We start from the raw sequence: 12,294 nt of genomic DNA, 5'->3' as shown, positions 1-12,294 counted from the left end.
TCCAAAAGTCACTTCTCATTGTGTTTGGTTGCATTGTTCCATAACCACCAATAGTGACCATAGTTGAATTACATCTGGTTAAGATCAAAGTGTTTGCAAGGTACCCAGGAATTTAAATAATATAATCAAAATCAAGTGGTATGATGGGGTTGAGACATTTATAAATTTGTCTTGCATGTAAGTCCCAATGAACTAATTCTGTTACATTGTCCCAGTTGATTCTAATAGTCACTGTAAGGCCCTCAAATGCTCTGAGATATATTAAATCTAAATATTGACTAAAATACAAGAATGAGGGTGGTTCGTCTAATTATATATACCTAGGCATTGCAATTCCAACTTCCATCATTCTTGTTTATTAAAAGCAGGACTCTGTCCTCTAGTCACCTCCTGCGCAAGATGTGGGCAGAAAAACAAAAGATGGAGTGATTCTTGCAGGCTTTCATAAACTGTGAGAACATGGGTCTGCTTTCCAGTCCAGCCACATACACACCCCACAGCCTTGGCTAATTGCTCCAGCAACCCCCCTGCTCATTCCACATCTGCAAAGTGGGATTTATGCAGTTTGGGATCCAATGGTGCTATTGGGGATCAAAGAACAGGGTGTGGTGATGAGTGGGAGACCCCACATAACTGGAAGCCTTGTAAAACCAAGGTACACCCGGGAGCCATGGGGCTGCACTTTGGGCCTGAGAGACATTAGTTTGCACTACGTGGCCTGATTGGCTTCTGGGGGAATTTATCAGGAAACCTACTTTGCATTTAGCATGCTTGTTTTGGTGCCAATAAACTCATAGAGAGACAAAGGGGCAAGAAAAATGATAAGGCTATGGTACACACCCAGACCACATGTGCTTAGCAAGGTTAACTTCTTATGCTGATTCCTTATTAATAAATTGGAAGAATGGGACCCACCTCATGGAATTTTTAGGAAGACTGAGAGATATGGGTGGACACAGCATTGAGCCCTGTGTCTGGCATTCAGTAAGCTCTGTAAATTTTAGCTGTGTTTCAGAAGACAATTTAAAATTTTTCTTCCTTCATAGAAAGTAACATCCTGATATCTTCTCTTTCTAATTTTAGGAGAGTGGACTCACCCTAACCATCCCCAACCCAGCTGTAACTGAACAAGAGTGACTGCAAGATGAACCTGGGAAAGGAAGACAAGGAGGGGAGGCCATTGCTAGGAGGCTAAGGAAAGGCAGTATTTTAATCACTCCCAAGGGAAGGCATGTAAAGAGCCACTGAGAGACCAAAGTGATGGAGTGTAGGATCAGGCAAGTTCATTATGACCAGGGCCAAAAACACAGGACTTGGTGTTATATATCCCCTGCCCACTCTGCTCGGTGCTTTACCCTGGGCCAAGGAGAGCAGCATGACCAAGTAATTGCAGTCTTTTCCACTGAGTGAGCACTGTAAGGGTCACTGCCTTTGACTGACACTTGGCGCCACCCATGTGCTCTCTCTAGAGGAGCTAGGTTCCAGAAGCGAAGACCATGGCTTTTCCAGTAGTAGGAGATAAAAAAGAGAAAGAAAGGGAATGGAGTGAGAAATCTCAAGATGAAAAGACCAGATACTCTCAATTTCCTGTTCAGAAAAGAAACCTGGTCTCTGACCTAAGCACACAGGATAGAATGAAGCAATATTTAATCACAAGACACATTTGAGTGAGGAAATTAGCCAAATAAGAAAAGATGTCCTGATTTCATTCCCAGAGACCCGTCCCACTTCCCACCCCCTCTTTTGTTCAGCAAGACAATGAGGTGACATTTAAAGGTTCCCAGAGGCAAGACATATGTCAAGGCAAATGTGGAGATGAGGGGAGTGCAGATTCTTAAAGTAAAACAGCCCCTCAGGGCCTGCACACCCTATTTTTTGCATTTCTCATTGGCTGCGAAAAGGGAGGGAGGGTTCCTGGGGTCCTAACAGGCAACTCCTGTCCACTCCTGGCACTTCAGCTTGCTTGCTGGGAGGGGTCCCCTCCTGTCCTGGGGGTGATGTTCATTCAAGGGCACAGTCAGGCTGGATTCAGGTCCCTGAACCCCAGGACTGGGACTCAGGATATGGGCGGGGTGTCCCCAGCTGGGATGTCTGGGGTCTCAGCTTCCCACAGTCTGTCATGTGGCAGGGTGGCAAGGCACCTGAGGAGGACAGAATGAATGGTCCCCCAAGGAGAAGCCCCAATCTCAGGCCCTCAGAGGGCCCTGTCCTAGTCCCTGAGGAGTTAACAGCCCCAGTGCCAAGATCAAATAGAGAATGGCAGAGTGAAGACAAGTCACCAATCAGGCTGCCTGGAACTCCATGTATGAGTGACCTCAAAAGCATTTTCTTTCCCCTTCCTGTGCTTCATTTGCCTCACATTCCAAATAGGAAAGTGTGCTCATGGAATTCCCACAGGAACAAGAGTTCATCAATGTATAGCACTTAGCCCAGTCCCTGGAACACAGTGAGGCTTGGTAAACATCAGTGATCTGCTCCATTCCCTAAATGCACAGATGAGGTCCAGAGAGGGCTGGTGGAGCTCCCCAAGTCACACAGATTAACAGCAGACACAGGACTTGACTTGAGCTTTGGGCTGTCCAGGAGAGACTTAGGGGAAGGATGGGTGGAGGCCAGGACCAGGCCCTGCCCCGCCTCCCCTCTGAGAATGGTGCATGGCAAGAAGATAGGAGGAACCTCTGAAGCCCACTGCTCCCTAGGGCTGGGGGGAACTGGAGCTGGGTCCTGGCAGGGCCTCCCAGGGCCTGGGCAGGGGCAGCTGTCCAGAACTGTCTGTCCATGGAGGGGGCAGGGAGGCTGTCACTAGGAGCACGCAGTGTGCCAGTCCCTGGGGCCAGGCCTGGTCAACTTGTTGCCTCCATTCAGAGCCTGCCCAAGGGATGCTGGGGGAGACAGCCAGGATCAGAGCCCCCAGTTGTGCGCTCCCCTCCCCCAGCAACAGGAGACTAAAGTGGGTTAAGGAGGAAGGAGGGGGCCCAGGAGGGCTGGGGGAGGGGCCCAATGAGCTCAAGAAGGCACCCAGGGGTAGGGGACCAGGAGAGAATGCCTGGAGAGGCAAACCAGTGTGTGGGATGGGCCTGGGGGGTGGGGAGAGAAGTGAGGTGCTGTGGCTTTGGAGGTCCTCAAAACCACCTAAGAATTAAGTCCAGAGAGGCATCAGTCCTGACTCCTGCCCCAGAAGGCCAGTGTTTGCCTCTCCTCATCCCTAATCCTTCAGCCTCTTCCAGAACCCACAGGCATGACTGGCCCCAGCCCAGGGGTCTCTGAGGAGCATCTCAGACCATGGCTCTCTGGCTCAGACATGGAGGGGAGCCCAGCTGGGACCCCGCTGCCCAGCCAGAAGGTGAGTGTGGAGAAATGTAGGGAGACAAGGTCAAGCCAAACCCCAGGCTCAGTGGGACTACAGCCATGTCAGGTCCTGTCACCAGGGAGAAAGGTTAGAGTTGGCTCTTCCCCCCCTAGAGGAACCCCTGGGGAGTCTGGGTGCAAAATGAAAGGGAGACAGACAGGAAATGCCAAAGAGGGTGGGGAAGCCAGACCCGGGACCACCAGAGAAAGGGACTGGGGATCACAGTTTGATCCAGGGAGACACAGGCTGGTGTCTGCCTCCACCCCTGGCTGGCCATGACCCAGTCATCGGCCTGTCTCCCAGCTCCCAGCTCCTCCACCCGGCATGACCCCCCCAAATAAAAAACAACACCCAGGCAACTCTATAGGGTCCAGAAACCTCCAGGGTCCCTGGGTTTCAGGAAGCCAGCAATGGAGCGGGCAGAGGGCAGAGAATGCAGAGGGTCGACCCAGTGGCTGATTAGCTAGACTTCAGGAGGGAGAAGGGCTAGAGCTCAGAGCCCCTCAGCCAGCACGGGTGCCCCACGAAGGGCAGCCTGAGAAAGCAAGCTTGGGAGCGGGCACACACCCACTCGTTCTGCAGAGATGTTACAGTGAAGATAATGCAGACTTACAGGCCAGGCCCGGGACTAGAGGGTAGTTTGGGTGGTGGCAGACAGAGGTCCAGAGGGCAGGGCCCCGATTTGAGTCACTCAGCAAGGCCACACACTCTCACCAAGCACATCCAAGTTTCCAAGTTGAGCCAGTGAAGCTCCTGAGGCCTGGGGAATAGGATAGGAGGGGACAGAATAAAAGAGAGGACTGTCCACCCCAAGTCCCTAAAAGAGGTAAGCACCTCCCACTTGGCAGGAGAGAGTTGCTGGCCCAGCTGGGCCCAGTGATGGACACTGCTATTTTGGAGTAGCCAAGAAACCAAGAAGCAGGTAAAGCCCAGCCCAGCACCCACTCAAACGTCCCAGGATCTGGCCTCATCCTCCCACCCCTGACCAGTCCAAGCTGCTTCTCCCCCACTTAAACCTCAGCAGCTTGCCAGGCCCAGAGTAGGGGGTAGGGTGGGGCTGGCCACAGCTAGCTCCTCAGGGGGAACACAGTGTCTCCAGCCTCAGAGTTCATAACTGTTTGCCCATCTGTCCCCACAATGTCAGTGGTTCACCAGGTATGTAGAAGCTGTCCTGGGAGTGACTGAGGCAGGCATGGTGGGTGGCATCAGGCCACCTATATGACCTTGGATCCCTGGCTGTCCCTCAAAGCTGCCTCAACTGCAGACAGGTGAGAATAATGGAACCAACTTCACAGAGCTGTTGATAGGGCTCATGAGAATGGCTCATCAAGCACTCAGCATGCAGCTGGCCCAGAGTACACCTTAGTAAGCACTCTAAATAAATGTCCTGTCCCCTTTGTCTCAAGTCAAACCTCCCTCCCTGGAAGCAGACTTGGGACTCTCCTAAGAAAAATAAAGCAAGACAAGAGGCACAGAGAAGTTCTGGGACAGGCTCAGACTCGTCCAGCTAGTCCAAGTGGGAAAAAAAAAAAACTCAGTCCTGGGAATCCACAGCTCTCTCAATTCCCCTAGAAGAGCCTGAGCAATGGGTATTTGGAGCCAGACAGGAAATTCAGAATAAAGCCCATTTGGAGACCCAATTAAAGTGGACTTGGGGATACAATGGGCGCATGTGGGCAGCTGTTTTTTTTACTGACCTAGCGATATCCTGGTTGGACGGGGTTAGCTCAGTCTAGAACCAGGCTAAGAAGCTCAGGTGCATGTAATGGGGCACCCACCAGCATCTCCTTTCCACCTCCAACCCTAACATTTTGGTGAGGGGGAGGCAGGCCTTGGTAAACTCCTCTCCATGGGATCTAGAGACCCAGGAAATGAACATCCCAACTGACAGATGGTCACAAGCCCTGCTGCAGGTGCCGCAGGACAAGGCTGCTGGCCTCTGTGGCCCTCCTTTCCTCATTAGAAAAACAAGAAACATTCCTACAACCTACTCCCTGGTACTCGCAGGTACCAATGAAAATCTCTGGGGACCTTGAGGGTCAAAGCTCGAGGTCCAGGTGGCCTGCCCTGGGGACTCTTCAGACAGAACCTATGTGCATGCACCGAGGGCCACCCCACAATGCAACCCATGCCAGGCAGTCTGTACCACTGTCCTGCCATGGCTCTTCTTCACCTGGGCTCCAATCCTCTCGGGAGAGCCAGTCAGCACTTGTCCCTGCCCTTCCAGACATATGTGCCCAAGATTCCCAAGATTTCGTCCTTTCAGGTCCTTACAGGCAGGGGCCACAGCCTCCTCTTCTCCTTCTCCTTTGCAACCCTGGGGAAGCCACTCAGAGCCAGAGGGAACTAAACACCTTCCTCAGCAGTCACCTTTCTTCATCCTGCACTAATGTCCTCTGCAATGTCCTCCCCGAGGACCCTGTCTAAGTCAGATAAGCAGAGCAGTCTCTCAGCAAGAATTTGCCTCTTGGTGGAACTGTTTACTCTTTACTGGGGTCTCACTGCCACATACCCCACCCCAACGACTGTCTGCTCCCCCAAGGTAGAGAGACCCCACAAAAGCAAAAGGCCTGGCCTGGGCTCAGAATATCCCTCAGAGGAAGGAGCCTGTGCATGAATTTGAAATGGCAAACCCAGAATGACTACGATCTGCCTGCTAAGCTATCTTTAATTTCTTGGACATGTGCAAATGGACTCAGAACGGCCCCCATGCCCAGATACCCAGGCCATCCATGCACGCCTGGACACCCTACAGGGACGACACGGTTCTGGAGTCAGAGAGGCCTATATTCAGATCCTATCTGGTCCTAGCTGTGCCTCAGTTTCCTCATCTGTAAAACGGGGATAATCATGGCCTTACTCATAGATACTGTGAAGCGCATGTTAAGGAATGAATGAAGTGAGTGCGCAGAGCAGTCCCTAGGACCTGGAAAGTACATTTATTTTTATTGCCATACATTCAGATGGTCCAGGCTGCACTCCCTGCCTCTTTTAACTCCTCCCCAAATCTGAGGGCCAATCATTGCTCAGCGACCCCAGGGCTCCCCCAAGGCGAGCATCTGGCCAGTGGGGGTGTCAGCCCAATAACCGTCGCCCAGCTGAGGGTGAGATGCCCTTTGGTAGGTGCCCCTCAGTGTGGGGCCTGGGACTCTGCAATCCTGCGGGCACCAGACTCTGAGGAGCAGGCGGCCCGCAGCACGGAACAAGCCGGCCCCACCAGGGCAGTGCGAGCGAGTGAGCGAGCCAGTGGCGCAGCCTGCGCCTTCCCAGCCAGACCCCTGCCACTGCCGCTTTGTGCCCAAACCTGGCCCTGAGTTATTGCAGCCTTGGAGTCCTCCCCGGCGAGGGGCAGCCCGATGCGTTCCCAGGACAGCAGACTCAAAGATGTCCTGGGCTGCCCCCGAGAGCCCGGCAGACAAGGGCCCAGGAGGGGCAGCGTTCCCAAGCACCAGCTGGGCTCGCCCAGGTTGAGGGGGGGGAAGAGCCCCCAGGCCCCCTCCCCTGCCTTACCCAACTCTGTCTCATCGCCACCGCCCTCCCCCACAACTTCTACCGAACTGCCTACTCCACCCCACCCCAGCTCCGCGCCCTCTCCCACCCTCGCCCGCTTCCCTTCCCCCGCGGCTTCTCCATCCCCCTCGTCCTACCCCACCTCCCACCCGCTCACTCTTCCTGCTCCTCTCTCAGGACCCAAACCCTACAGGGCCACTCTGCAGACAGGCACCAGGAGACTTTAAGGGGCCTCAGCTCTCCCGTCCTGGAAATCTCTGTTGTCCCCAACACTGAGGCGCAGCCCCACACACACCACCAGCCTCAGGTCACAGCCTGGCTTGGATTCTGAGCCGGGCCTCTCCGGGAATGGTCTGGGGAGCCTCCTGGACTCATTCCCCCATCTGTCAGATGGAGGGGTGGGGGGAATGTGAGTCCAGTGCCAGATGCTGGGGACATGGCATGGGCACAAAAGCAAGGCGCTTGGCTGGGTGGTGTGCACAGCAGGCAGGCCCAGGGAGGAGTCATCCTTCTCCTTTCATGGTGCCAGTAAACAATGAGATAGGTCTAGGGCAGAGAAATGGGTCAAGCCACTGAGGTTCCTAGGACAAGATTGGAACCCTGAAGCACCCGTGCCTGCAACAATCCCGTTTAACTGACTCAACACAAGGGGAAGCCTCTCTCTGGCTTCTGGACAGCACCAGGGAAACCAAAAGGGTACTGAGTTGGTAGCAGGTGCTCCGAGAATGTGAGGGCAAGATTCAGAGAGCCCTCTCTCCAGACTTTCCCAAAATCCCCCAGCCCCTCCCAGCCCCTCCGAATCATAAACTGCAAAGACTTTGGGGTCCATAAATCCCCTCATGAACACCCCTGTCATTTGAGCTCAAGTGTCACCTCCAGGATGGCCTTAACCAGAAAGCCTTCCACACCATTCCCTGCCTATTCCAGGATTGGCTTTTCAGGATGAATGGACCCATATACTTGTAGATGGGCCAATCAATTTTACTAGAATACACTTCTGTCTTCTCACCTGTGGAGCTTCAGCACCTTGAGCATACATGGCATATAATAGGTGCTCAGTAAACACTTGGGCTGAATGAATGAACAAATGAAGAGCCAGTAAATAATGTCAACTCTAAAAGCCTTGAAACCCAAACTGTGTCCAAGATAAAGGACTCCACAAAGAGTAATCTAATAAGTTTAGAAATCACAAACTACTAAAAATATCTGAGTCCTACATTAGCATTTTAAAGACTCAGAGAAGACCTAAAGGTTTAAAAAACTTTTTAATTGTTTATTCCAGTGTTTGCCAAATGCATTTGGCCATAGAAAATACTTTTTAACCACTCTCATGACCACAGCTTTATAAATGGTCAACTGATTCTTAGAAGAAAGAACTTGCTTCTTAGTTTTTATAGGACTGAGTCTAGCACAGTGCTGCACACACGGAAGATGCTCCAATTATTTGAATGAATGCATATAAAGTAAATTCACCCATGTGCATTCTCCCCGGGTGAAAACCTATGAACCTAGGAGTTCAAACTTTTGGTACCAACTGTATCCAAAGTAACACAGCCCCTGTACTGAGATTCTGAACCAGGCAAGTAATGACAAAAGTCCTTTCCCTCAGCTGCAGACACACAAGGCCATTCATATACATTCATTCACATTGACTCATGCACACATGTACAGATGCATGTGTGAGCATACATGAGCACAGCAGCACAAATACACTCACATACAAGTACACATACCCACAAGCACATGGACTCATGCACACACAGACACATGGGCAACCCATTCTGGGGCATACACCTTCCCTCCCACACAACCAGCTTCACTGTGCCTGGCCAAGGAGGCTCCTGAGATGGGCAGCAGTCCTCTGGTGGGGTGAGAGGAATGACATGAGGAGGGATGCACAATCTGGCATCACCAAGAGGGCTAAGTGTCACACAGCAGGTGACAGATTAAAAGTTTGTTGTTTCCTGCCTATTATCTCCAGTGCTGCATTTTGAGTATAGATATAGATGAGAGGGAATGGGAGAGTCTGCAGTGGGATCCCACCAGAAGAAATAACTAACCCTCCTCTGTATGGCTACTTAACTTACAGCTCTCTCTCCCTTAAGATTTCTTTCTATTTTTTGAACTATGGGTTGAGCCCAGGGATGCTTAACCACTGAGCCATATCCCTAGCACTTTTATTTTTTTATTCTGACACAGGGTTTTGTTGAGTTGCTTAGGACCTCAATAAGTTGTGGAGGCTGGCTTTGATCTTGCAATCCTCCTGCTTCAGCCTCCTGAATCACTGAGATTACAGGCCTGCACCACTGCACTCAGCTCCATGGAGTTGTCCTCACACTTCCCCCGGGAGGGAGGAAAATAAACTAAGACTCAGCAGTGACACAGCAAGTGTGTGTGGGAGCAGGGTTGGGAGCCCAGACCCATCTGCTCAGAATTCCCCCACACTCCAGAAGTTTAGGGGTCTCAAGGCTGTCTTCAAAGTGGGTCCTAGCCTGGGTCAGTGGCCACAGCAAACTCCCACAGCACATCTTCCCCCTCTCTTAGGCACAGTTCTGCCTCAAGGTCACTGTATAACCTTGGACACCTGACTTGCATCTCTCTGGGCAAGTCTGACCATCCATATGAGAAGAATGCTCAGCTGAGGATTCTCCAAGAGGGTTCCATTGTTGCTCATGAAAAATAAAGCCTGAGGCCCCACCTAAGTGTCAATTAGTGCCAATATTAAATGAGACCCTGTCTGGAAAGAACACAGGCTGGCACCTGTACCAAGAGGGCTCTTCTTTTAAGGGTCCAAACAAAATGACTTTCCATATGCTTTGCCTGATTTCCCCTATCAAAAATAATCTCCCCCAACTGCCCCAACCCCCAGCCCTAAGCCTGGACCTCAATGCTGGACTGCCCTGTCTGGTCTGGGGATTGAGGCCTCATACCCTTCCAGTCTATGGGCTCCCTGAACATATGGCTTCCTCTTGGTTCTCAAGCATCTTCCTGGGAGTCCAAGCAAAGCTCAGCTGGTAAGATGCTCTGGATTTAGATGGAAGAATGGATGTATGCATGGGAGGTGGGGGGAAGACTGAAGGACTCACTGAAGGAAAGAGATGCTTACTGGGTGCAGCCTGCCCTGCACCCTTGCAGCCAAGATGCCCAGAGAAGAAATGAAACCAAAGTGGTCAACTTTGCTAATAATAATAAAAAGAAGTAAAAACAAAAACAATGTGCAATGTCTTGCTTGCCTGATGGGCAAAAAGAAAAAAGGGTGGGGGGGGAGAGGATGACAGAAACAAAGAGAAGAAAGAAAACCTCCTAGGTGGGCAAGGGTTCAGAGGAACATGCCATGCACCTGGGCCCTGTTGTTGAAGAGTTCCCTGGCACAGCCTTTGCACAAGGTGACTCAGAAAGATCTACCAAATTGCTGGGCACAGTGGCGCAAGCCTGTAATCCCGGCAGCTCAGAAGACTAAGAAAGGAGGATCACAAGTTCAAAGCCAGTCTCAGCAACTCAAGGCACTAAGCACCTCAATGAGACCCTGTCTCCAAGCACAATACCAAATAGGGCTGGGGATATGGCACAGTGGCCAGGTACCCCCTGAGTTCAATCCATAGTACAAAAAAAGTATCAAATTTTTGCAGTGATACACTTAGACCCAATAATTCCACTTCTAGGAGTCCAGCCTAAGAAATACTTAAACAAGAACACAAAAATGGATACCTGAGGATGCTCACTGCAGCACTGTCACTAACAGCAAAACAGTAGAAAGCAACTGTATGTCCACCGCTAGATGACTTTAAGTTCTAGAGGGCTGAGAATGTAGCTCAGTGGTCCAGTTCTTGCCTAGGGTACTGAAGGTCCTGGGTCTGATCCCCAACTCCATTAAAACAATCAATAATTCTGGTGCATCCTCTCCATAGAGCCCCTCTTGCTGTAATGTGGAAATGTGTGACGCAGATGTGGTGCTAACTCCTTCACCAACAATCCTTAACCCTGGCTGCACATTCAAGTTTCCCAGGAAGTTTTCAAAGAAACACTGACCAGGAACCCCTCCTCAAAGACTCCAGATGCTGGGCCCAGGTCAAGTTATCTTTTTTTTTTTGAGTGCCTACAATGATCTTAATTGTGCAACCAAAACTGAAATCTCTGCTATGTGAAAATATGAAATGAGAGTCAGTGTATCCAGGGAGTAGGAGGTACCATCTGTGTTTAAACTGACACACACAGGTGTAGACACCCAGGTCTAGTGTAAAGGTACCACTGTAAAGGCTCTGGGTAAGGGGGCACCCAGGATGCTAGTGCTCTGGGAAAAGAATGGGACTGTTCTTTAAGATGTCAATCCCCCCCCCAGATTGGAAAATGGACAGCCCTAAAGGCAGAACTCCACGGATGGACAGATAGGTGGGAAGGAGGGCTCCCCCTGGGTGTCTTTATTCATGGCTGTCTCACCCAAACCAGAGGTGGGCCTCTGCTGTCCTTCACAGCCACAGAGTAGTTATAAATAAAGGTGGTGGTGACTGCTCAGGCTCTGGACCTAGATAAGGCCTGCCCCCAAATCCCAGCTCTGCTACTTCCAGCAGTATGACCTTGGGCAAGGGACTTCTGTGCCTCAGTCTGCACACCTGTGAAACTGAGATAAGTAAATCAGAAAGCTGCAGTGAGAATCTCATGGAGGAATGGGGGACAAGAGGAAGACAGAGCCCCATGGTGCCCAAAGAGCCAGCTCCTGATTGTCCCTCCATGTGTCCTCCATAGGGATCAGGGCTGGTGACTCTAAATGGCTATGTGTCTGGCCTGGTCACCACTGGATTACAGCAGCACCCAGATGACCAGCAATGCTTTGCAGAACACCTGGAGCCAAAGAGCCTGGGACACCACCAGCTGGCACCAACAATGCCCATCACCACCAACTCTCCCTCTCAGACACCTGGAAACAACACCGTCAAGCCTCAAGCCTCTCCCAATCTGTTGCTCACCCTAAACCTTTTAAAAGGCTAGAAAGAACCCAGCTGCCCTGCAGCAGATGCCCTAGAGCAATCAACTCAGATGTATCCACTGTGGCCCCAGCACTTGGAAAAGAAACTTTTTTGGGGGGGGTACTGGGGATTAAACTCAGGGGCACTCAACCTCTGAGTCACATCCCCATCCCCATTTTATATTTTATTTAGAGACAGGGCCTCACTGAGTTGTTTAGTGCTACGCCATTGCTGAGGCTGGCTTTGAACTTGTGATCCTCCCACCTCAGCCTCCCGAGTCACTGAGATTACAGGCCTGCACTACCACACCCAGCTTAGCCTGCATTATTTTAAAACCCAAGTTTTATGTGTTTGCCACTTCTTGTGTTCCAGGAATTAAAATCCTATAGCACCTAAGACATGCAGTTGATCCAACTGGTTCCATCCCATTGGATAGATAGGAAAACTAAGACTAAAAGAGGACACTCTCTT

The sequence above is a fragment of the Callospermophilus lateralis genome, unplaced genomic scaffold (genome assembly GCF_048772815.1).
Source record: "Callospermophilus lateralis isolate mCalLat2 unplaced genomic scaffold, mCalLat2.hap1 Scaffold_8062, whole genome shotgun sequence".
Lineage (NCBI taxonomy): Eukaryota > Metazoa > Chordata > Mammalia > Rodentia > Sciuridae > Callospermophilus > Callospermophilus lateralis.
Note: the sequence above shows the minus strand (reverse complement) of the source record.